Genomic DNA, 27,500 nt, shown 5'->3' with positions numbered 1-27,500 from the left:
GCCGTGCTGTTTCTGGGTGACCTAGAGCAGAGTAACTTCAAATTTGGCATGTTTTTACTCACGCCAGAGACCTCATTTATTCTAGGGAAGTACTTGCCCCAAAGGACAGCAGGCAATAGATGAAAGGGAGCTAAGCCTCCCCAAGTCGGGCCAGCCAACTAGGTACTTCATACTTACAAGCTACTTCTAAAAAGTGTCCCAGGTCTCTTCATTATGTAAAAATGTTTGAACTTGTCTCTGTTTTACCTGTATCACTAAAGTGCTGATCATCATACTGTTGCTTTCTCACATTTTTCCTAAAAGGACACAATTTTCCTTTTCTAGAGACTTTTTGAAGTTTGCAGTAAAGAAAAACAAGCGCCAGGGTAATAGTCTGGTTTTCAGGCCAGGGACTCTCAAACTCAAAAGTTACTCTTCTGTTTTCCACCTCCAATGCCCACTGCTGGCTTTCTGACCACTGAGCTGCTGTCCAATGAGCGCATTGGGTAAACCCTACATTTACCCAAAGACAGTACCCGATAAGACATCAGCTCCACATCTTTCATTTAACTTACATTTCTATCTTTGTTCGCCTGATGACTTTGCTACTAGTAACATCCCACTACTCTCATCATTAAACATTTCTGTGAATTAAAGCTTTCTTTCTATTTAAAATTCTTTTTTAAAGGACAAGACCTCTGTGTTGTTATTTCTATAGTACCTGGAAAACAGCTGATGCTTATTGAGTGACAGTTGATTTAAACTGCCCTCAATTTATTAACTGACAAGTACATACAAACAGTGGAATAGAATAGCCAGTCAGCACAATGACATCACATTCCTTCTTTGAATAGCACTTAAAAAAAAAAAAAAAAAAAAGGACTCAATCTGCAGTGTCTTAACCCAGCTTTGGAAAACGGCCCCACCAGCATCATGAGAAAAAAAAAAAAACATGAGATGGATGAAATTCAGATCCATCCAGATTAGGAGAGAAAAGGAAGGGCTGCTCTGCTTTCTTGCCCTTGTGCTGCCTTTCATCATTAGTAATTCTATCCGTCTCTTATCTGATCACGCAGAGACACATTATCTCACTAGCAAATGAATACACTGTGGAAAAACTCCCCAAATGCAAATGAACAGGAAGGACGTGCTGATACTGAAATTAGAGGAGCTCTTCCTCCCTCCCCCCACCACTGTCTGCGGATGGAGAAGTTATGGCGAGTCTGAATCAATTCCACCTCTACTTTATTCAAACTTTGTCAAGATAAACCTTTTATCTCATTGTTCTAGTGCTATGTAGAGGAGATAATTTACATGACAGTAATCGTGTTGCTATATTTAGTAGTGTGCTCTGTGCCCATTTCTGGTAACTTGCTTTTGTATAAAACACTGAATGGGCTTTTCAAAATTTGGAACAGTGTGTATGATACTATTAAAAACATGACAGCTTAGAAAGCAATGCAATATGGGTAGATTTTGTACACTTTGTAGCTTTGGGGGAAGATCACAGGAGGAATAATAGCTCTAAAGTTCCTTTTAAACAATGTGTACTATTAGAAGGAAGCCTCACTAAGTTTTATCATTGGCTTTCTCTCCTCCCTACAAGCAAAAGGGTATTTTCATTTTTAATATATTGTGTGGAGCTACCAGAAACTTTTTTTTTTTAAATCTGACATTGATTTATTTTTCTTCATCCCCTAGGTTAAAACAATGAAAAGAAAGAAACTCTTCTGTAGGACCAAGCAATTTATGCGCAACTTTGACTGCAGAGAGGCTTAAGCAGCATTCTTTCATTTGTTCCATGGTGCTGGTTGCTTTAACCCTTTCTGCCTCATCCAAGCGCACTGATCACCCTGCCACCCGGGAGTTTGCTGGCCCAGCTGCACTGTCACGTCAAAAATCCACAGGCCCTCCTTCCTGGTTTGAGACATTCCACAGTTTTGGATTTGGTCAAGATAATGCTGCCTCCCATTTTGAGTTAACTTCTTTGAGTGTGAGGGTTACCTAGTTTCTTTAAATTTTATTTCAAGAGTGACTCTGGGATAGTATCTTGGGAGGTTATAAAGCTTTACTAAACAGAAGGTCTAGTGTGCCCTGACCCTAACCCATCTTTCCTCCATTTTAGCTTGAAACAGATGGTGAAGAGGGGTGCCATACGGGCTCCTGGACACAGACAGGTTTTTGGGGGGACCCCAAAAAAAGTTTTTCTGAAACTTTTTTTGGGGTCCCCCGTTTCTTGCAGGTAAGACTCTAGCCTCCATGACCTTCCCCGAGTTCAAAAGAGCAGATTAGAAGTTTCTCATCAAGGGAAGAACAGCCTTGAAACCACCTGAGGCAACCCCACCCTTAAACCATGCTATAAAACTCCCCATCAAGTCCTTCATGTCCTCATCAAGTTGGGACACAAAGATCTCAAGGGCAGGATCTCTCTGTGTTTCCTTTGCCTGGCAAAGCAATAAAAGCTATTTTTTTCTACTTCACCCCAAATTCTGTCTCTGAGATTTGATTTGGCTCTAGCGTACAGAGGCTGAGATTTTGGTGCCAAGCTCTCAATCGTTAGTGATTTGCACAGTCATCCTAGAACCACCATGAAGTTCTCCACATTTCATGTTTTTCTTTCTCTTTCACATTTCATTTTAGTTGCTGAACTAAAAGCCTGAATGGCATTTTCACCAATTTTCCTTTCAGAACTAGAAATAACTATATCTCTCTTATTTCAATATGTTTACAATACAGTATTGGGTTTTTAAAAATAGATTAAAATGGAAAAAGACTTGCAAGTAATGTGAGATGTGTGACAATTCAGTACCAGTGTGTAGCTAGCCTTGATTTGGCCTGGATGGTCAAGGATAATCCCCCAAGCCATGAAGACAGCTGCTTCCACTGGTGGATGACTTCTGCTGTCCCACCAGACAAATCGCCTCGACAAATATCTTTGCCAGACACATTCTTGACATTGAAGCACACACCATCCCCAGGAAGAGCTTCACTCAAAGCTTCGTGGTGCATTTCAACAGATCTGACTTCAGTTGATTGGAGCAAAGGTGACTACCATGCTAGGGTTGAGAACATCAGTCACTTCCACTCAGCCTACAGGGACAATGCCAATATTCCCAATTTTGTAGCTGTCCTAGAGGGGCAGAGGCAAGGGCTTGTCACTTGGATGAGTTGGTAAGTAAGTAAGTAAGTGAAGTCGCTCAGTCGTGTCCGACTGAGACCCCATGGACTGTAGCCTACCAGGCTCCTCTGTCCATGAGATTTTCCAGGCAATAGTACTGGAGTGGATTGCCATTTCCTTCTCCAGGAGAGGATCTTCCCGACCCAGGGATCGAACCCCGGTCTCCCGCATTGTAAACAGACGCTTTTGCATCTGAGCCACCAGGGAAGTCTTAATGCCAAGCCTCAAGCAGTGTGGTTCCACTGGCACTGCCATCTTCACAGGCGACTTCACAGGCATGTTAGCATTTTGTTCCAGCATGTTGTCACTATCCCAAAGGAAACTGGCATAACTGCTACTGTGTTGGTGTTGAGCCAGGTTTTCTTAATGTGGTTCTGACTCTTCCTTTATAATGTCCTTGTTTCACTTCAGGCCATAGAGTAGCTCAGTGGGATCCATTTTGTTAACATTGACAATTTGTTGTTTTATACCTAGTGTGGGAGCCAGAAAGGCAGACTCACAGGTCTGCCTGTTCTTGGAGATCCCTGCTACAAATTCACCAACACCAGCAGCAACAATCAGGACAGCACAGTCAGACAGAGGTTGCCCCAAATCATGTTTTTGATCAAGTCTCTGTGTCTTGGGGCATCAGTGATGGTCACAAAATACATCTTGGGTTTTAATTTCCATAGGAAGTTATCAATGATGATACCAAGCTCATCTTCAGTTTTTAGGTGAAAAAACTGATTTTAGTCTTATCTAAGACCCAGACTCGGAGAAGGCAATGGCACCCCACTCCAGTACTTTTGCCTAGAAAATCCCATGGACGGAGGAGCCTGGTAGGCTGCAGTCCATGGGGTCACTAGAGTTGGACACGACTGGGCAACTTCACTTTCACTTTTCACTTTCATGCATTGGAGAGGGAAATGGCAACCCACTCCAGTGTTCTTGCCTGGAGAATCCCAGGGACAGCAAGCCTGGTGGGCTGCCGTCTTTGGGGTCGCACAGAGTCGGACACGACTGTACCTGCAACAGAAGACCCAGACTTCCTTCAAGGAGCCCTTTCCCTTCTCATCAGAATCCTCAAATTTTCCGATAGTTTTTTTGTCAACCCTACTCATTTATAGATCAGATAGTAGACTTCCCCAAATCTATGTATTCAATGATGATCATGTTGTTATAAGTCTATACTTTTCCCATTCTGGCTTAGGTTTAGTGGTGGTTTTCATGACATCTGTGTTCTGGCACCAAACCCACTGTGAAAAAGCTTTCTTCTCTCTTTTTATTTCTTTAATGCCTATTTTTCTCCTTTTGACTTTGCCTTGCCTTTGCCTCACATTGGTCCTTAGCCCTTAACTAAACATTTAACAGTTTCATGATCCTTAAACCACATCAAGAAAAGTCCTAAAGGCTCCTCAAAGGAGCAAGAAGAAATACCACATCTATAAATACTGCACATAACTGAATTTCAAGGTCTCCTTCAGTTATAACTTCAATCTCAAAAAGCAGCTGAAGAAGCCATCTAATTGTTTAAACATTTGTTAGAACCCTGGATGCAGTTTGGAGGTGTGATTCTGATCTGGAATTTCCCAGGTGACTCTTGTTCACACCCAAGCCCCGACTGAGACCCTTCCCCTGACAGCCATCAAAGAACCAGAAATCACAATGAAATGCCACAGTTCACATGAAGCTGTTTCCACTGTAGGAAAAAAAGTGTGCTGCATGGGAAACTGCATTGTCTGTACCCAGCACACCCTTCCTGTTACCTGATTCTAGCCTTCATCGTCCTTGAGCTATTTTACAACTTGTGTGTTATAGGTAACTGACAGACATGCAAATGCTTCCCGGTCTGGTAGAGATTCAATTGATTTCTCTCCACTCCCCCTGGAAAATAACCAGTTTTGTTCTATTTGCATTCTCATTTGAATATTCCTGATCTTGAAATGTGTCTCTTCAGATTCTCCTGAAGCTGTTACAACATCGGTCTTTGATTAATGAATAGAACCAAATCTTTAATATGTACTCATTTTTATATCTGTATGAGGGTCATGATTTTACCTCTCTTTGAAATTTATCTTTTAACACCACTCTTCTCAGTCTTTTTGCATGATTCTTTTCCTACCTCTGACGGTTCTTTCAATGTAAAAATCAGGTGATGGCGATTCAGCAATTGATGGGCATAAATAATTTTATAGGCAAAATGAGCCATAATATTTTGCGGTGGGGTCTCCCAGAAAATCTGGGATGTGTGCTTGCTGAACACTCTTTCTTATAGAACCACACAGCTGGAAAGGGTCTTAGTACCATCTAGTCTCTCCCTCACGATAGGAATTAGGCCAACCAAAGCCCAGAAATAGGTTGATTTTTTTTTCCTCCAACATTGCACAGATTTTGAGTAGTAACAAAATTGATTTTGAACCCAAGTCTGGCTAATTCCAGGCTCCAAAGACTTTATTACTATAGTAAATCTTCTCTTCCTAAAGTGGGGCTGACAATATGAATCTAAAGCTTACTGTAAAACTTAAATGAATGTCAGAATCTAGAAAACCTAACACCAATGTCTCTGTCACTCACAGCAGGGCCTCTGTGCTTTCCCTCAATGAATGAAATGAAGTGACAAAAGAAATGGCACCACTTCTGCATTTGATTGGTCAACCAGTCGCCTTAATTCATAGGCACACTCTGCATGTCATTTATCCTCCCACTGTGCTGAAGCACATAATAAATGCTTGATAAAATTTTGTTGAATAGAACTGATTGGAGTAGAACTAGCAGAGATGCAAAGGACACGCAGGCTTTAACTAGAGAGCTGGAAGGAGCCAGCCTGTTGTACCCTAATCCTTCTGTGAACCATGCATTCTAAAAATAACCCAACTAGGTTGGTAGAGAATAATTTATACTCTAGAACAATTATTGTAACTAAATACCCTGACCCACTTTTTGCTGGAAACACACTGTACATTCTGATTTACATAGGAGTATTATCAGAAACCCTTTGGAGTGAGGGACAGCCTATTTTAGGAAATGAATAGCTGCACTTACATTGGTCGCTTCTTTCTTCCCAGGCTGGTTTTCAGTTCAGGCAGATGATGAGGGGCGGTGTTAGCAAAAGGTGCCCTATAGCATAGATGCCTGAGAGCTCTTTAAACTGTGTGCTGACAATATTTTTATATACTCTGTCTTTCCTTCATCATCTCCCCTACCTCCCCCAACCGTTTCCTTTGCTGCTTGAGCTGTTTGGCCGTGTCTGAACTGCGGCTGCTGAAGCCTTTTCTGGCAGGTTGCCCAGGGAGCAGCTCTCCTGTCGATTCCGCCTCTCTCCAGGAGTTGCCTGCCTTCAGTATAATGGGCAACATTGAAAGCCGCAAGGCGCTTGGTCGACAAGGTCAGAGTGCCTTTCATTCCTGCAATAATCAACCAGTGTAGCTCTTCCTCAGACCTGGGGAGAGAGAAGATAGAGGTCAAAAGAGCAATTACATTTCACATTGACTCCAGAAAAGGCTCGGATCACAAGACTGAAAAGCAAAACGGATTCTTGCTTCATTCTGATCCATTCTCTTTCTGGTCATCTTTGTTATTAGTGCTGGCCTAAAACCATAACAAGTTTTCGCTTCATGATGTGCAAAACACATTTTCTGCCTCCAGATGAGATCTTTCTTCTTAGACATTTAGTACTGTCAGCATATTGCAGAAGAATGCAAATGAGCTGCAGGATCTATAACCAGAGACAGTAAGCAAAGGCCATTAATTATGTTTTTAAAAAATGTTAACCCTAGCAGACTGTATAACAAGCAATTGTGCTAATTTCAATCTGTAATCAGTCTCTACATTAGCATAACTTTATTTATTTAGCATTAAGGCAACAATTTAGAGAATATAATTTAGTTGGAAATGTCAGTAATTTTGCAGTGGCAGATTGCTGTTACGAAGCCACCTCTATTTGACCTTACAGCTGCCAGGACTAATTACTTTAATTGCATTAATTGCACTGACCATTCTGGTATTTAGTGTAGTTGCTGCTACTCCTCAGCCATTGAGCAAATCAGCCTGGCTGAATTCTCAGGAAAATGGGCCAATGTTTTCCTCTAAATTTTTTCTTTCTTTTCTACATTTTGAGAACCTAGATAATTCACAGATTACTAGTGGTCTCACGGAGATCAAGGATTTTGAAGAAAGGCCTTGAAAGGAAAAAAAAAATCTGTACTTTTTAACTTTATTGCTCTTTGCTGAGTCGATTAAAATACAGTCACTGTACTAACAGGAAGCGTTTAAAAGATGGTTGTGGCGGTTAAAAATTCCCTCATTTTACATTTTAGAATGAACGCCTATTAAAAATGCTGTGGTCTTTGTTTCCATCTTATTAAACTGAAAACAGAGTTTTCCATGAGATTTGACTCAACACAGATTGAAACACACAGCTATGTCCTAATTGAGGATCTATAGTCTTATGAACCTAAAGAGAGATATTTTCTCCCGACAAGGAAAGTGCCACAGGACATTTGATCACTTGCTACCAGGAACGCATCTATTACTTGAAATGAAGAACTCTTGGGATATCCAGTTTCTACACATGAAATTGTGGAATCTGAAAGTCAGAAAGACCAGATGTCGTACAATGTATCTGCCTACTCAGGGACGGTATCAGCTCTTCCTGGTTTCTTCCGGATGATCATCTAATCTCTGGCTAAACACTTTAGGTTATTTTTTTCCCCCAAATAATGCAGTTGACTTTGCTCAACAACTTGGATTGCTACACCATTCTATTATATAATGATATATACCTACATGTCATTATCTAATATAAATAAGAACTATATAATATAAAATAAAGTGACAGACTTTAATTTCTTGGGCTCCAAAATCACTGGAGATGGCAACTGTGGCCATGAAATTAAAAGATGCTTGCTCCTTGGAAGAAAATGACAAATCTAGACAGTATATTAAAAAGCAGAGACATTACTTTGCCAACAAAGGTCCATTCAGTCAAAGCTATAGTTTTTCCAGTAGTCATCTATGGATGTGAGAGTTGGACCATGAAGAAGGTTGAACACTTAAGAGTTGATGCTTTTGAACTGTGGTTCTAGAGAAGACTCTTGAGAGTCCCTTGGACTGCAAAGAGATCAAACCTGTCCGTCCTAAAGGAAATCAGTCCTGAATATTCATTGGAAGCACTGATGCTGAAGCTCCAATACTTTGGCCACCTGATGAGAAGAGCTAACTCATTAGAAAAGACCCTGATGCTGGGAAAGATTGAAGGCATGAGAAGGTGGTGACAGAGAATGAGATGGTTGGATGGCATCACTGACTCAATGGACGTGAGTTTGAACAAGCTCCAGGAGATGGTGAAGGACAGGGAAGCCTGGCATGCTGCAGTCCATGGGGTCGCAAAGAGTTGGACATGTCTGAGCAACTCACAACACTACCTGTTTAGTGATACTAGTGGCCGATATGTATTGAGTGACTGCTATGTTCTAGGCACTGTTTTAGACCCTTGACATGTGTTTATTCATTCAATCCTCTCAACAGTCCTATGCAATATATGTTATTGTTGCTGTTATCCATGGCAGAGCCAGGACTCAAATCCAGATATTTATGTCCGGAGCCTCTAAGCTTGACCTTGATGCTAGATTAATTCAGGAATGGAGTAAATTCTTCCTCTGAGGCCACACAGAATTGATAAAACAGCTTTCCTCCTAAGTTGGTGGTTCCTGGCTTGCTGCCTCTGGTTCCTCATATGACAGAGCTTCAGTTTGGCAATATTCCTCTTTAAAGTGAGATAGCCCAATCTAAACGAAGTCTTAACACTCCCAGTGCATGCAATACTTCTCAGGCTAAGATATACTGTCTGCAAGCTTTCATGTCATGTCCTTGGGGAAGCTTTCCTTGATCCCTTGTCTGCCTTAGGAAGCCTTATTATGAGGCTCTGGTGGGACCACGAAGCTTTCTTTCTTAGAATTAACACTCTCCAATTCAATAATTAATAGCCCCAAACTGACATAATATTGTAAATCAACTATACTTGTAAATCAACTATAAAATACATTAAAATATTAAAAAAATAATCCATAACTTTGCCTTTAATAATGCAAGGAGGAGTGGTACTGTCCATTTTCAATAGTTTTACTATTAACTGTTCAGTTCAGTTCGGTTGCTCAGTCATGTCTGACTCTTTGCGACCCCATGAATCACAGCACGCCAGGCCTTCCTGTCAATCACCAACTCCCGGAGTTCACTCAAACTTACGTCCATCGAGTCAGTGATGCCATCCAGCCATCTCATCCTCTGTCGTCCCCTTCTCCTCCTGCCCCCAATCCCTCCCAGCATCAGAGTCTATTCCAATGAGTCAACTCTTCACATGAGGTGGCCAAACTACTGGAGTTTCAGCTTTAGCACCATTCCTTCCAAAGAACACACAGGGCTGATCTCCTTTAGAATGGACTGGTTGGATCTCCTTGCAGTCCAAGGGACTCTCAAGAGTCTTCTCCAACATCACGCTTCAAAAGATCAATTCTTCGGCGCTCAGCTTTCTTCACAGTCCAGCTCTCACATCCATACATGACCACTGGAAAAACCATAGCCTTGACTAGATGGACCTTTGTTAGCAAAGTAATGTCTCTGCTTTTCAATATGCTATCTAGGTTGGTCATAACTTTCCTTCCAAGGATTAAGTGTCTTAATTTCATGGCTGCAATCACCATCTGCAGTGATTTTGGAGCCCCCCAAAATAAAGTCAGCCACTGTTTCCACTGTTTCCCCATCTATTTCCCATGAAGTGATGGGACCGGATGCCATGATCTTCATTTTCTGAATGTTGAGCTTTAAGCCAACTTTTTCACTCTCCACTTTCACTTTCATCAAGAGGCTTTTGAGTTCCTCTTCACTTTCTGCCATAAGGGTGGTGTCATCTGCATATCTGAAGTTACTGATATTTCTCCCGGCAATCTTGATTCCAGCTTGTGCTTCTTTCAGCCCAGCATTTCTCATGATGTACTCTGCATATAAGTTAAATAAGCAGGCTTACAATATAGCCTTGACGTACTCCTTCTCCTATTTGGAACCAGTCTGTTGTTCCATGTCCAGTTCTAACTGTTGCTTCTTGACCTGCATATAGATTTCTCAAGAGGCAGGTCAGGTGGTCTGGTATTTCCATCTCTTTCAGAATTTTCCACAGTTTATTGTGATGCACACAGTCGAAGGCTTTGGCATAGTCAATAAAGCAATTAACTGTTCAATCCCACACAAAAGCACAAAGAAATTCACAAAAACCCCTGATTCAGTTAGGTTTGAGCTGTATATCCCAATTACATGGTTTCCATCGGGTGAAATACATGAATGACTCCAATACTTTTTTTTTTTTTTTCAATTCCTCTCCAGCTATGCAACAGATGCAGAGCCCTCATTCTGGGTTTTCTGAGGAGTAATAAACAAAGGTCCGTCTAGTCAAGGCTATGGTTTTTTCAGTGGTCATGTATGGATGTGAGAGTTGGACTGTGAAGAAAGCTGAGCGCCAAAGAATTGATGCTTTTGAAGTGTGGTGTTGGAGAAGACTCTTGAGAGTCCCTTGGACTGCAAGGAGATCCAACCAGTCCATTCTAAAGGAGATCGGCCCTGGGATTTCTTTGGAAGGAATGATGCTAAAGCTGAAACTCCAGTACTTTGGCCACCTCATGCGAAGGGTTGACTCATTGAAAAAGACTCTGATGCTGGGAGGGATTGGGGGCAGGAGGAGAAGGGGACGACAGAGGATGAGATGGCTGGATGGCATCACTGACTTGATGGACATAAGTTTGAGTGAACTCCAGGAGTTGGTGATGGACAGGGAGGCCTGGCGTCCTGAGATTCATGGGGTTGCAAGGAGTCGGACACGACTGAGCGACTGAATTGAACTGAATAAACCCTTTGGACTTTATCCTTTCTTCCACGTCCACTTCATATCCAGCTATTTCAGTGTATGATTCTGGAAAATCTGCATTCTCCCTGTATTAAACACAGCCCAACTTTCTGCGTCTAGGACTAGGTTCTTGTGATTGCTCTCCACCCACATTCTCCACTCTCCTCGTTCTGTTTTCTGTTTTCACAGAAGATCTGTGAAATCCCAAGCAGCTATCCACATCTTTTCTAGAGCATCCGCAGTGGGTTACTCCATCACTAGACCTCCTTTGTCTGACCCTCTGCACGGCCTCCCTTCAGCTCAGCATCTCTGGGAGGGGCTGTTGCAGCAGCGGCCCAGCTTCTGGCTGCCCGCATCTCTGGGATCCTTCACGTGGCTGCATTTCCTGTGGAAAATCATTCAGGGGCTCCCTGCTTGGCATTTCACATATTTTGTTTTCAGTCCTCAGGCACATCTGCCAGGCATCTTTACATTTTCGGTCTGAAGGTCATTCTTCTGGTAGAGAAGACAGAGCAAAATAGGAGCTGAGTAATTCTCTTTTCTTTTTGTCTTGTTAACATTACATCATAATCTCTTAGAAATGTGACTAACAGTTCCATGTTCTCATTTGCTCCTTACACATTGCAGAAAGTACTTTTTTGTTATCTTTTTTTCCCCCTAGTGAAATTGACCTTATTTTTTACTTTATTCTTTATGACACTTTTCTTCTAGGTTTGTGATACTGCATTGCTTTTGTTCCTGGCTACAAGTTCTTTGATCTTTCAAACAGGCTTTTAAAAATCTGAGCTCTGTGCCACCATAATTGATTTCTATAGTTTTTCTTCCATATTCGACTTATTTTTTTATTATAGTTAGATTATAGTTATAATTTTATTTTCTCCTCCTTCTGGACCTATCTACACCCTTTTAGAAAACCCTCTGGCCATGAGACCAAGCAAATATGCTCTTTGAACTTTTTGAAATTTGCTTTTCCATAGTCTTGGATGCCTGTCAGACATGATGAACATTCCTGGCTTTTGCTCATTTGAATTCTGAGAAGCTCTCATTTTCTCTAAAGGTTCGCAACACTTCATGCTAAATCTGCCCTATCTTGAAGATCAGAACCAAGTTTAGAGGAACTGTGCGTCCTTCCAATCCAAGCTGACAATCTACATCTCTTGACCCCCTGAGTCGAAGACCTCTCTTCCCAGAAGCAGAGAAACTCCCCAAATCCCACCCTGCCTGATGATGGTGAGTGATCCTAGCAAGCTTTGGCTCCTGTGCACAGGCTCTGGGAAAGAATGACAGAGGAGCAGGAGTGGTAGCAGCCTCCTTCACAGGAGGGGAAGTCACCAGGTCAATCCCTCATCTGAAGCCATTGAACTCGATCACCCTTTACTCAGAGGTGTGCCTCTGCAGGTACGGAGTGTAGATGGTAAAGCAGAAGTGGTAAGGGAGCTCACGTGGGGGAAATGGAAAACGGAGTAGAGTTGGGGAGGTGGGGAGTAACAGCCACTGAAACTCCACTGTGCTAGGCACTTACAGACACCTCTCACTTACTCCTCCCAGTACATTTATACACGTGGAAAATGAAACGCATTCAAAAAAGTTGACTGTCTTCTCTAAGTCATAAGGCAGGGAATGCAGAAGCCAGGAATTAAACCTAGATCTGAGGATGAGAGGATAATACAACAAAACTAAAAACAGAAAATTAACCATTTATTGCCTATATATATTAAAAAGGAATATCCTTATAAAGGAGATACATGTACAAATCAATGTCTACTACAGTAAACTTCATGAAAAATATCTGCTTTGTTGCACATCAGTAATAATTTTGACGGATGTAACTTGAATTTTTATTATATCCACTTTCTTGAAAAAGGTAACCTTTATTTCAATTTTTTCCTAGGCAGAGGTTTCTTTTTTGCTTGTTGTTTGTTTTAGTTTTAAAGTCTACTGGTGAAATTTCTTGTCAAAATAAAAGGAAAATGAAATCACACCACAGTGGTAGTCTCATAATTTGTAGTCCTTAAAGGAACATCAGCTACATATATAAATGTTCTTTGAAAAGCCTCTTTTAGATGTTAACGGAAGTATTGATTTTCACCTCTGTCTCTTTTATAACATCTATTTACCATGCTACCTCATCTCCATTCTGTGCTCTGCTCTCTCAAGTGTCAGTGTCAGAGACAAGGGCTAAAACCAAGGTGACTAAGCAGGTGTCAAGCCAGTTGCAGAAACAGAGAGAAGACTTAACGAATGGCACAGGTCTTCTAAGTCAATGGACCCTGTCTCCCCTAATTTCATTATCAATTCACCACAAGAACCTGACAGAGTCAGTATGTTAAGTCAAATGCAAAAGCTCAAGAACGAAAGGGGGGCAAAAATCCAATCTCAGAGTCAGGTAGAAACATCATATTTCAGAGAAAAATCTTTAGTATTGATTTATAGCTGCAGCCTCTAGTCTAATGGTTTCCTCTTTAAATTAAGACTATGAATGATTTCCCATCCTGAAATTAATAATCCAAAAGCTGCACAAATTCAAAAAAGGCACTGATTGTCATACTTCAACCAGGAAGTACCAATAAGTGGATGCCCAGCCTGTTCCCATCAGCGACTGTGGTGGCTGACACGCTGTGGCATCTTGAGAGTCATACGCATACTTGGGTTGCCAAGAGGCCATAAATTTGAGATGGAACATCCTCTTTGTTGAGGCTTCCGTACATGCAATCCAACTGCTCTCTGATAAACACATTTGTCTGGGAGAGAAGTTCCTGCCTAAGTAGTTTAGAGACTTGTACTCACAGAAGAGGTAACACAGACCCCACGTGGAGACAAGTCAAGCAGTCTCAGGCCTGTGCAAGGCATCGAAAGTTCCAAAGGAAACCCTGTCTCCCAGGTTAGCCGCAGTGACTTGAAACAGAATTGAAACCAGAAAAAAAGGAAACAGTTGTTTGTGGGAAACAGGAAATGTATATTAAGAGGAAAAAATGACATAGAGTCATTTTTGGTACTGAGTATTTTAATTTACCCTGTGCTATTGCATGCACTTTTGTAAACGATGTTAAATTATTTTTAAAAGAATGTGGGAGTACGAATAAATAAGTGAAGTCTCTTTAGAACATTTTAAGATTCAGAAACCTTCTCATTTGTTCCCTAAAAGAAAAAAAGAGCAGCATATATTCCCAGTTAATTACCTGTGCTTTTAGTAAATGGATTGTACCAAACTATCAGAGTTTTTTGCAGCTACTTTGGAATTTGTTTTTGGGTGTAGGTCTACCAGTTTCATTGTGCATACTTTAAAGAAATTTAAATTTTAAAATGCATGTTCCTGCAGCCTTCTGTATATATCTGTTATGGCATCTTTCTGTTTGAATTGCAATGAGTCACTCATGTTGTCTTGCCCACCAGACTATTCCTGGTGGGATCACAAAGTCCCCAGCACCTACAACAGGTTCCCTCCAATAGAGAAGACATACAGTAGATACTATCTGGGGTTTAATATTAAATAACACAACGTAATCAATTTGCAGAATAGTTACAAGAATTAAATGAGATAACATAAAAATCTAATACGTTTTTAAATCACAATAGGAACTCAACAGTTAATTCTCTACCCCCTTCTTGGGACTAAAGAAAAAATATTCTTTAATTTTTAAACCAGTGTAGAATACTAAATACTGATTTTCACTTAATAAGACATATGTACTCTTTAGAACTTGTTTAGCTCATAAAAATAACCATATTTTGCATATTTAGAAATTTAAGGCCCATGTGGATGGATGGGAACAGAAAACACTGAGAAACAAAGTTTGGCTTCCTTCCTAACGGTGCTTCATGAGGAAAATGGCCTTAGCAAACTGATGGTCTCCATTTTCGTGCAATCTCTTATCAGTTCCTGGAACTAATTTGGATCTTTTGTCCATCTTGGATGAACCCTTAGGCCCCAAGTGCAGATTAAGTCTAGGTCACTCTAAAGGAATTGCAGGAAATTTGGAGCCAGTAGTTCAGATCAATATTTCCTCAGACTGAGTCACCCATTGTTCTGCACAAATCCTGTGGGTGAGACATCTTCTGGACTCTCCTACCCCAGAATTACCTGGCATTTGCGTCTTGCAAACAGACAAGCTCTTTGCTCAAAAGCTGGGCTGCTGAGGAATAGCTTCACAGGTGTTAAATGGAGAGGAAAGCTTTGTGGACGAAAGTACAGTATAGATGGAGGGAGGGATGGGCCCTGTGCACTGAAAAGGTTTTCAGCCAGTTGTTAAGGACAAGCTATGACTTTGGCCTTCTAGGAAGAACAATTTCCCATATATAGTATAAATCAAGATTTGCCAGACAATTTATGCTGGTTAAAAAATATCCTGTATGAAGCAAAGGTGAAAGAGAGTAATTCCTATGTCCACAAGTGGTCTGGTTTATTCTTGTGAAAATGACCATTAGGCTACACTGAACTGCCTCTGCGGTTGATTTCCATCAGACCATTTACTGTCATTCACTAGCTAAGTTGTGTTTAACTCTTTGTGACCCCATGGACTGCAGCACTTCAGGCTCCTTTGTTTTCCACTATTTCCTAGAGTTTGCTTAAATTCAGGTCCATTGTGTCAGCGATGCTATCTAACCATGTCTTCCTCTGTGGCCCCCTTCTCCTTTTGCCTTCAGTCTTTCCCAGCATCAGGGTCTTTTCCTGATGAGGAAAAGAGTCAGCTCTTCACATCAGCTGGCCAAAGTATTGGAGCTTCAGCTTCATTATCAGTCCTTCCAGTGAATATTCAGAGTTGGTTTCCTTTAGGATTGACCAGTTTGATACCCTTGCAGTCTAAGGGACTCTCAAGAGTGTTCTCCAACACCACAGTTTGAAAGCATCAATTCTTTGGTGCTCAGTCTTCTTTATGATCCAATTCTCACATCTGGGCTTCCCTGGTGGCTCAGACGGTAAAGCATCTTCCTGCAATGCGGGAGACCAGGTTCAATTCCTGGGTTGGGAAGATCCCTTGGAGAAGGAAATGGCAACCCACTCCAGTACTCTTGCCTGGAAAACTGCATGGACTGAGGAGCCTAGTAGGCTACAGTCCATGGGGTCACAAAGAGTCGGACACGACTGAGTGACTTCACTTCACTTTTCTCACATCTGTACATAACTACAGGAAAAACCATAGCTTTGATTATATGGACCTTTGTTGGCAAAGTGATGTCTCTGCTTTTTTAATACACCATCTAGGTTTATCATAGCTTCCCTTCCAAGGAGAAATCGACTTTTAATTTTATGGCTGCAGTCACTGTCCGCAGTGATTTTGGAGCCCAAGAAAATAAAATCTGTTACTGCTTCCACTTTTTCCCTTTCAATTTGCCATGAAGTGATGGGACCGGATGCCATAATCTTATCTTTTTCAATGTTGAATTTTAAGCAAGCTTTTTCCACTCTCCTTTCTTACCCTCATCAGGAGGCTCCTTAGTTCCTCTTCACTTTTTGCCATCAGACCATAACTAACTACAAAAGAGTGAATAAAGGATATCCCTCTCTGGAAAAAAAAATATCTATCATTTCAATGATTTCTAAACACATCTTTCTCCACCAACATTTTAATCTCTTTAAATTGCTAGTGCGAAGGTCTTTAGCACATCCAGTTAGTGATTCTTACTTCTTGGGTTGTAATTCAAAGAGTAGTAGTGCCTCTGATCACTCAGAAGAGACTTTGGAAAAAACACCTACAATACGATTTAAAAATAAACAGCATCTTTTTACTGTGGTCTCTGTCTGATATTGAGACACATCTGTCAGTGGACTGACTGATGAGAACAGCATGAAGCTGACTTCTAAAGGGAACTGAGCAATTTTCTGTTGAATTCTCCTTTTCTGTGTCAACAAAACTCTCTGGTCATCTGCAGTTCTTCATTTCAAGAAATGGGACACATTTGAGACTTTGTGGTTTTTGGAGAAACCAGAAAAGAAATGAGTCCGAGAATGTGAGTCAGGCACCAGCATGATCCCCTCTGGGCCTTAGGGTTTTCATTAATGAGACAATGACTCCACAGGACAATGCTCCACTGGGACTCTGAATAAAAGCTTCTAAACAGTTTTGGCTTCTGCAGTAGCCAATCCAAAGCCTGATACTGGACCATATTGAAATGAAAATTTCTCAGCCCCACTCTGCACCTCAGAAACATCAGGGGCCATATAAAAGAAAAAGAGAAAGAAGAGAAAGGAAGAGAATAGTATACATGTGACGAAAAAATGCAAACCAGGCAAAAAAGTGCACAGTGAAATAATGTTCTCTCCCAACTCAGTCTTCAGTGTTCCAAGCTCCAATTCTCTTTCATCTGGGATTCAAAAATATACAGATATCCAGTCCTGAATCAGTATCTCAGGCAGGTATATGTTTAATACACTGCCCAGATGATCTTGTTGCTCAGTCAGGGTAAGAAACACTGACCTTGACAGGGTGATAACACTTTGAGGATCTCCTGCTGCAGTGGTACATGATATGATGCACGGGCTTAGAAATCAATTGAGAGCAGAGGACATCAGAATCTTGCATGCACTTGTCAGGGAGAGGAGGTTTTGCACTATTTGTTTAGGAGGCAGTATAGTACAGTTCAAACAAAACAATACAACAATAAAGTAAACCTTCTGCCTGGGACTTAAGGAAAAAATCCAGGACTTCCCTGGTGGTACAGTGGATAAGAATCTACCTGCCAATGCAGGGGACATGGGTTCAATCCCTGGTCCAGAAAGATTCCACGTACCGTGGGGCAACTAAGCCCGTGTGCCACAATTACTGAGCCCACATGTTCCAACTACTGAAGTCCATGAACCTAGAGCCATGCTTCGTGACAACAGAAGGCACTGCAATGAAGAATAGCCCCTACTTGCTGCAACTAGAGAAAGCCCTCTCAAAGCAGTGAAGACCCAGCACAACCAAAAATAAATGTTGTTTTTTTTAAAGTCCAGATCTGACTTTGCCAGTAACTCCCTGTGTGACTGGCTCTTAGAAATTTGTACATTTCACCCTTCTAATTATTTATAGGTTGGTGGCCTAGCCTGGACTTTCTTCTTGATCAATTTTAGTTTTTGTTTAAGTATCTAAGCCCTCGACAAAAGCCAACTCCCACGGAGCACAGGGCAAAGCCCGGCTGGTCCTTCCCTCTTCAGGAATGAGTATGTGACCCAAATCCAGTTAATCTAAAGTGAAGACAGACTGATGAGAGGTTTCTGAACTGTAAGAAGCCTTTTAATAGGTAGGAGCAAGCCTGACTCCATGCTGGATCTGTTTGTTTTACTTTAACCTGCGCTCTGCGATCTGTGCTCAGTCATGTTGGCTCTGCACCTTTCCTAAAAGAATGTCTATAGCCTGAAATATACAGGACAGCCTGTTCTTAAGGCTCCGACCTTTAAGAATCCATTCATTCAGAGGCAAAAAGTTGCAGAGCAGAGAATAACGTTTGTTTTGTTGGAAGTTTACAGGAACATTGTGACCTATGTGATTAACTGCAAGAACAAAGGATTCCAACACCAAGAAGTTTGCAAGAACTAACCATGCCCCTCTCTCATCTTGTTTTTCAATATGCTTTGCTGAAACTCTTTGGGGGAGCTCAGGGTTTGGGGGGCACAAGCTACTGAGCCACTATCCCCTTGTATGGCCCTGCAATAAACCTTTCTCTGCTCCAAATTCCAGTTTGTTTGGCCTTACTGTGCATCAGGCACAAGGACTTGCATTGGATAATAGCCTCTTCCTCTTTCCCCTAACCGTGAACATATTTCTGATGGCTACTATGACCATTCTGTGGAGTGAGCCCTGGTGATGAAATGTTACTTAGCCAGCAGAGTAGAAAGGCTAGAAAACATAGATCCAGGTCAATACACTGAACCACAGAATCCAACAATGCTAAAGCCAGACTATCCTCTATCCAGACTTCCTGATATATGAGCCAATAGTTTAAGTAATTTTGACCTGAGTTTTCTGTTACCTGAAAATTTCCTAAGTAATCCATCTTCTTTCAGTATAAATCTCTCACTCAAGGCCTTGATTGCTGCTGCTGCTAAGTTGCTTCAGTCGTGTCTGACTTGGTGCGACCCCATAGATGGCAGCCCACCAGGCTGCCCCGTCCCTGGGATTCTCCGGGCAAGAGTACTGGAGTGGGGTGCCATTGCCTTCTCCAGAGGCCTTCATTACCTGCTCTCAGATAACTTTCATTAACTTCTTGGCCACTTACCTTGTCTTTATATCTTTTTCAGCTTTATGAACCTTAGATAACTTAGTGATTATTAACTTGCCATTTTTACCATTTCTTCTCTGTCTCCTCTTCACCTGTCACAAATCAGTATTTAGAAGCATTGAAGTATATATATATAATATGTAGCCCAGTCCTTGTTCACTGTGGAAGAATACTTTATCCAGTGACAAGTGGAGAGGGTACTTATGCTCAGATGTTCACCAGCTTTAGGAATCTAGGAGTGTCTGTAGGAGATATTACCAACATTCCTTTCTAACTTTGATTAAGAAAAGGACCATTTGAATCTTAATTCTAAATGAACAAGAAGTAGATTATTCTCTTCATGTGGAATGTAAAGCTTTTTCTTACTTGGGAAGGTGATTTTATAGGAATTCAGGGGAGAAGGGGGAGGAAGAAAGAAAGGGAGGGAGGAAAGAATAAACTTTTTTCTAATCTTAAATACCAGGATGCTTTCATATACAATTTCAGTTAAATCTTACAACAAGCCTGCAAGGTAGGTTTATTTCCACTTATATATGGGGCAACTGAAGTTTAGAGCAGTAATTTTCTCAAGGCTACTCAAGGGCATGTCAGAACCAGATTCACACCAAAGACTCTACAATTCCAAAGACATACCTTTTCTATACCTTAAACATTTTTAGCCCCTTATCTACCCCCCAGAAAGGTTTCTGGACTTTTGGAATCTCCTCAGACCATTTCTTTGCTGAGCTGGTGATGGGCATCATCTGGGCAGCCTTCTGGCATTGGGTTCTCTGGGCTTCCTTCCCTGGATACTTTCTGTGCTCCTCCTCAGGCCCCTTGTGTCTGGCTGCCCTTCTCCCAGGTGACTGTGGTAAATTCAAGGTCACTGAATAAATGGCTGATAATGAGGCTATGCTCCTATCACATATTTCCCTGGCTTGATTCCTCTGTGACACTTTGGTGGTCTCGTGGTCATCGTATGTGAAATAAGAGCCCCAGCTGTAGCCACCAACTGGTCTTGTGGATCTCTGCTATTTACTGAGCCATTTACAGATACCTACTATGCTGTTTCTATTCTGCATGTGTTCTCTGAAGCAATCTGTCCCAGCTCTTCGTGAAGCCTGCCATAGCACCCGGGTACCTACGTTTATAGTTCAGTTCAGTTCAGTCGCTCAGTCATATCTGACTCTTTGTGACCCCATGAACCGCAGCACACCAGGCCTCCCTGTTCATCACCAACTCCCGGAGTTTACCCAAACTCATGTCCATTGAGTCGGTGATGCCATCCAACCATCTCATCCTCTGTCTTGCCCTTCCCCTCCTGCCTTCAATCTTTCCCAACATCAGGGTCTTTTCAAATGAGTCAGCTCTTCGCATCAGGTGGCCAGAGTATTGGAGCTTCAGCTTCAACATCAGGCTTAGAGTATGAGAACACCTTGAGCAGACTGGGACTGCCCCTTTTCCAGCATTATCCCCAATCATTATGTCAGAGCAGCGTGATACAATGGAGAAAGAATGGACGGGAAGAAATACTGCAAGAAGGAAAGAAAAAAAAAAGAGACAGGGAAAGAGGAAGAGCTGGACCCGCTGCACTGATGGAAATGCTGATAAGATTTGTACAAATTCTATCTGCGTAGAGATTGCTGTGTCTTGGTAATGTTGATATCAACACTTCTAAAAACTATATTTAGAGGAGAATAGCTTAAGAAGATCAGAAATCAACCCAAAGACACTGCCAGAGTTCTTCTTTGGTATGCTGATGCTCATTCTTCTTACTGAAGCAACTAACTGAAGAGAATCCTAATGGCCTGGTCTCTCCTCCCAACCCACCACCTCCTGTAATTTGAGGGGAAAGGAGGAAGGAAAAACAGATTCCCACATTTCATGATTGTTTCTTGTCTGTCAGGAATTTTCATATTTAAACTTCAATTGTTCACCACAAAACCTCTTCAGTGAGGGTAGATGGAAATTATTATCTCTTTTTTTTTTTTATAGGTAACTGAGGTTTAGACAATTTCAGTCACGTTCTCCATCATCACTAGCGAGTGACTAAGTGGAGATCTGAACTTGCTCTTGTAGCAGTTTCTTTACCATTTAATCCACACAGCATTTGTACGAAGTATGTACCATTCTCTAACAGTTCCAGAGGCCAGACTGTCAAACCAAGGTGTCAGCAGGGTCATGTTCCTTTCAAAGGCTCTGGGGGAGAATCCTTCCTTTCCTCTTCTAGCTCCTGGTGGTTCCTGGTGTTTCTCAGCTGGTGGTAGCGTAACTCTAATCTCTGCCTCTGTTTTCCTATGGCTGTCTTCCCCGTGTCTCTCTGTGTATTTTTCTATCCTTTTAAGGACTCTTTCATTGCATTTAGGGCCTACCCTAATCCACTAGAATCTCATTTTGATTCTTCCCTTAACTATTTCTGCAAGGACTTTATTTCCAAATACCACATTCTGAGGTTCTGGGTGGACATGCATTTTTGAGGGACACTACTTAATCCATTATAGCAGGTCAGGAAATAGTATGCTTAAGATCACACAATGGGACTTCCCTGGTGGTCCAGTGGTTAAGACTTCATGCTTCCAGTGCAGAGGGCCCAGGTTTGATCCCTGGTCAGGGAATTAAATCTCACATGCTACAAACTAAAAAAAAAATCCTGCATGCTGCAATTAAGATCTGGCACAGCCAAAGAAATTAATATTAAAAAAGAAAATCACACAGCTCTATGGGCTTAAGATCTAGTTACCAACTATACTTATTTAATACCAAGTCTTGTTTATAAGAAGTTTAGAGGCAACCTTTAGGGGTTCACATAGTTAAGTGGTGGACTTTGTGAGGGGGTCAAGGGCTTGTAATAGCAGGTAGGAAGGAAAGCAGGAGAAACAGTTTATTACACTGAATTTGGCTCTGTGTGAGGTCCCCTGCCTAATAGGTGTGGTGGTGTAGAAATTACAAAAGCCACATGAACATTTTTGGTGACCAGCTAGAACAGAAGAATCCTATCTTAAGGGCTCTGCTGGACAAGACTTGATAAAGTGAGAGCATGTCACATGGACTGACATGTGATGTGAAGAATGACAAGACAGAACAAAGATGACAGTGACAAGTTCTCTGATGACAGAGAACTTAACGTTCAGACAACAAAAAGAAAAGCGCCTACGAGTTTACAGGCTTTTTAAGTGAGAATAGGCGATTTTTTAATGAATTAATTAAAACTACATTCTTGGATGTTCTTAAGTGCTTGAAAAGTATAACAATAAAGATTAGCAATTACTTTTTTGGGTGTGCTTCTTTAGTTGAGATACATCTGAAAAAGTGGTCTAAGTCTGGTCATGGGTTTATAAACATGATATAAAGATTAAATGGTGCGTGTTTAGTCACCAAGGTGTATCTGACTCTTTGAGACCCCATGGACTGTAGTCTGCCAGGCTCTTCTGTCTGTGGAATTATCCCAGGCAAGAATACTGGTGTGGTTTGCCATTTCTTTCTCCACGGGATCTTCCCAACTGAGGGATCCAACCTGTGTCTCCTAAGATGGGCAGGTGGGTTCTTTACCCCTGAGCCACCAGGGAAGACCCAAAGTTAAATTAGTAAAAAATTCTGAACATCATGTTGGAAGTTTTATATCTTTTACATACGATACAATTCTTGAGGCAGGGGAGAGGAGGAAGCATGATTTGAATCAGTTCAGTTCAGTTCAGTCGCTCAGTAGTGCCTGACTCTTTGCGACCCCATGGACTGCAGCACGCCAGGCTTCCCTGTCCATCAGCAACTCTGGGAGCTTGCTCAAACTCATGTCCATTGAGTCAGCAATGCCGACTTGATGGACATGATTTGAATATTAGGAGGTAAAAAGATCAAGGAAAAGTCAGAAATAGGGGAGAGTTTGGGCACCCTAGTAATCTAGTGAATGAAAAGTGCAGACAAGAAATCTAATAACTTGGAAATCAGATTTACAGTGGTGGGTGAATTAAATCTAAACTTCAAAAGCAGTCTTTAGACTCTCTTGGTAAACAGATTTTTCTTTGACTTCCTCATACATTTCCTTCTCTTGATAAGCTGCAACATTTTTATTATAGAATGGTTAAGTGCTCCATTTGGGGCATCCACTACTAGGCAGGTCATTGAAATCAAACAAAATGAACATTAATACACTTATTTCAAAAGAGGAGGATGAGGGCCTCATGGATATGTCTACTTGTGAAGCTAAGAGGGAAAATATGTTTTTCCTTAAGATTGTTCGTTACTTCGACAAAGAAGAAACTAGATTATCAATTGAAAGTCTGAGTTCATCTAAGTAGCATGAAGTATGAGAATTCATTTTGTCCTTTTTGTACCCTGTCTCTGACTGTGCCCAGCCCTTGCTGGAGATTTCTGAGCGTCTTGAAATGCTCTTAGTGTTTTGAAAATGGTGCTGAATTGTTTTCCTTGCAACAGATTTAACAAGTGAAGAATGGAGGTTTTTTTTTTCTCTCATTTTTAGACATAATCTTGCCATCATGTTTAAAAGAAAGATAAACAAAATGTCAGGAACACTTACAAAAGAACACTGAAACAGAGAGGCAAAGGGCGTCAGGAAACAGAATGCATGGATGTTGTCATATAGATTGCGGCCACTGCTCCAGAGGCTGATAGAGTGGTACTGAGCTTTCTCTCATTCAATGACTGATATCGAACTCATTTCAAACAGCCCCAACAGGGCAGAAGCGGAAAAGAAGTACCTCTCCTTTTTTCCTCTGCCACATGTGATAAGACATAGAGCCCTTCTCAGTACCACAGTCATCTGTCTGCAGAGAGGTTAAGAATGTGAGTGGGAGAATAAATGCTGAGCATCCCAAATTACCTTGTTCTCTGGGAGACTTCATCAAAACCCAACAGAATCTGTATGGATACTTCAAAATCTGCCTGTTCTAAGCACCCGCAGATGTTTTCTCTTGGCACAGATAATAAGGATCTAGGATTAAATGTTACCATTTAATAATTAATACCATTCAAACTCTGTCCCTTCTGTTGAAAGTTGGCACTAGGGCATAACTGCTGATGTGCTGACATCCTGGGACACCATGCCCGCTGATTTCCATGTTATTGTAACATTATATTCAGGATAAAAGTACTTTAATTTCCCAAGATGTAATAATTGTAGTTTTCATAAACCAGACCGTATGTTGGATTCTGTTCACAAACCCGCAGTTTGTAATACTTATATATAAAAATTGGCAATTGATTTCCTTCAAAGAAATTAAGGATGTAGATTCTCTGACATCCTCCTGAATATTTCAATTGTGAAATCTCTATGCTTTTTTCATGCATATAAGAGCACAGTACACAGAATTATATAAGACAATGCCTGTTTCTGAACTTGGAATTATCTTCCTCTTCCTTTAAATCACACTACACATCTAGAAAATGGTAACATTTGGGAAATTTGAGTAAGAGGTATCCAGGTAATCTCTGTAATATTCTCTCTCAACTCTCCTGTAATTCTGAAATTATGTCCGTGAAATAGTAAAAAAAAAAACCAAAAAACTGGAACTATATCTGAACTAGCTTGACACACTCTTTTTAAATAAGCTGAATCTTCTGTTTTATCTCCAAAGGGAGTAACTGAAGTAAATCCATCCTTTTGTATACAGAAAACATTTAGATTAAAGGTTCTACCCTAGTACCTATAGAAACATAAAGTAACAGATATGTTTGGTGTATAACTAACAAGGTCACAGGCTGTTCAGCTGCTGGAGCAAACTCGATTAAGACCGTGATAATCTTCTGAAAGATTGTAATTTATCTCCATTTGAAGGGCATTATCTTAGTTCTTCAGCTATCACAGGGAGCAAGGTTAACAAATATTCAGCGATGAATTTTTGAAAGCTGTAGTCAGATCTTGTTCTCTTAAACCCTTCTAAAGGGCTGTCAAAAGGCAGTGAAATAAAAATTGTCAAATATGTACACAGACGTACTTAATGGCTGTTATCTGAGAAAGTGGTTTATGACTCATACAGTCACTACCTTTACTTAAGCAATTTCTCGTTTGCCTTATATCGAAGACAATCTGTTCCCATTGCTCACGTGGGAGAGATTACCACAAAAGGCTCTTGTTTACTTCAAATAAGAAGCTATGAGACATAAAATCCACCCAGAGGGGATCTGTACTTTCAAAATGGTCTCATAATTTTGCTAAGGGTCAGCATTACCAAGAATCTTCTTACTAAGTATACTTTACTTTAAATATGGATTTTGGAGCCTATAAATGGCCTTGAATATTTCAAGTGAGTTTCATTATTTTTAAGAAGGATGGAAGGAAGAACAAAAATCATTGGGCATCACCTATGTGCTAGAGGCCCTGCTTGGTAAACAGGTTATTCTCATTGAATTTTCGCAACAACCCCACAGCTTTGTCCTCTTGACATCTTACAGATTAGCACATCTAAGCATGGAGAGAGAAAGTTCACAGCACTTGTTCACAGAGTGAGTCACTGGGAACTGAATCAGGAAAAGATTCACCGAAAGGTCATATCTTTCTACTATATTCATACCTACAACTCTTTTTCAAATGTTTTGCATAATTTCTGCCTGGTCATGTGCCCAAGTGATTGATTTTTTTTCCCCCTCTATGTTGGGGCCAGTTTCTTTGAGGTGGAATATTGCTACGATGTAGACTTGGAATAGGCATGAAAACCCTCAATAATACCTACACAGTTTCAAGAAGGGGGAAGTGGGATTGGGCAGGCAGGGGGAGGAAAAACTGCTAAGCCCTCCCCAGTGTCGCATTTATTTAGAATGCATTGTAACATTAGGACTCATTCTAACAGAGAAGAACAAACCTGACTCCATATTGGATCTAGGCCCTTAGCGCTAACCTTTGTGTGCTGCTATCTGTGCTTAGTCATGCTGACTCTGTACTTTTTGTAAAAGACTGTTGCCTACACCCTGAAATGGACAGGGATTGTCCATTCTCAAGGCTCTCGCCTTCAAAGGTATAACACTTTTCCATTTTTATAGAGATTAAAAAGTTGCAGAACACAAAATAGCAATTGTCTTCTTGGAGGTTTATAGGAACGTTATGACCAGATCTGCCAAGACAGCTACAGGAACAAAGGATTCCTGCACCAAGAACTTTATAACAAACAGTCACATCCCTTCCTTTTTTAGTATAAATTTAGAAGCCTGAATTGCAACCTGGGTAAGAAGGTTCTTTGGGACACTGGTCTACCATCTTCTTGGTCTGCTGGCTTTCTGAATGAAGCCGCTGTTCCTTGCCCCAGCACCTCATCTCTTGATTTAGTGGACTGTTATATGGTGAGCAATATGGGCTTGGACTGGATAACACCACTAGCTTTCAAATACTACTTTGTGAAAGTTAACTTGCCACTGATACACTTGAAGGTGATGGTAAGAGAAGAGGGATAAAACAAGGACAGTGCAAGAAAAATCCAATTCAACTTTCTGTAAGAAGTGTTGCGGGGACATGCTTCATTTTCAGCTTCTTAGCTGTCCACAAAGGCTACCACATAATTAGGCCCAGTCCTCTCAGCAGAGGAAAGAGACTAGGAGGGCCTCACTTATTTGATGGCCCTGGTATAATTTTAAAGATGAAGAAGGGCCAAAACAGGCTTAAAAACCTTCAAGTGTATTTAGAGACTTATATTTAATGCTTTTAATGTTCACATTTAGTGCTTCTGCCTTCAAAATATTAAATGCATATCCTATTTATGCAACTCACCAGGATAAAAAATATTTTTAGTCACAGGTGGTGTGGTCTAGTAATATGACGTATGCTTAAAGTAATGTGATGGTAACAGTCACATGACTGCATGCATTTGTCAAAATTCACTAAATGAACGCTTAAAAACAGTGATTTTTTTAAAAAATATAAAAACCGTCTTAATAGTCTTGACTTTTAAAAGGGCTGCCATCTTGTCAGTGTATTCCCGTGACTGTATAACCATATTTGAAGATATTGCTAAAAGCTTATGTTTGATTCCTTTGAAGAATGTGAAATCCAGGCAGGGTCTGATTGTTTTTCTGAAATGCAAAGAGTAGGAGGACTCATCTGGCTGATTTGGGATAGAAACCCAGTGCCTAGTAGAGGATCAGGCATGTGCCCGTGTGGCCTCATTTTTGCTAACTGATGAAATACATGAACATCCCTGCTGCTCCAGGAGGGCACAAGCCCTGGTGGCCCTGTAGAAGTTAAAGGTCTTCTTGAACCAAAAGCACTCTACAAACCTGGATGCCTCTCAGGGTCCTAAATATCTTTCAGGTATTGGTGGCACTGGTCATATATTGCTTGGGGCCACCTGG

General features: G+C 41.1%; 1 non-coding gene and 1 pseudogene across 1 annotated transcript; one reads left to right on the top strand and one right to left on the bottom strand.

The window, feature by feature from the left end:
• Positions 1–2,725: 2,725 nt before the first annotated feature.
• The window catches only part of LOC129625685 (elongation factor 1-alpha 1-like), a 49,671-nt pseudogene continuing 24,896 nt past the window's right edge, over positions 2,726–27,500 (bottom strand).
• TRNAW-CCA (transfer RNA tryptophan (anticodon CCA)) lies at positions 21,748–21,820 on the top strand. Its single transcript has one exon. It is a non-coding gene; the product is annotated as a tRNA-Trp (tRNA).

The sequence above is a fragment of the Bubalus kerabau genome, chromosome 1, assembly GCF_029407905.1.
Source record: "Bubalus kerabau isolate K-KA32 ecotype Philippines breed swamp buffalo chromosome 1, PCC_UOA_SB_1v2, whole genome shotgun sequence".
NCBI lineage: Eukaryota > Metazoa > Chordata > Mammalia > Artiodactyla > Bovidae > Bubalus > Bubalus kerabau.
The sequence above is the reverse complement of the archived record's forward strand: the minus strand, read 5'-3'. Positions and strand labels throughout refer to the sequence as shown.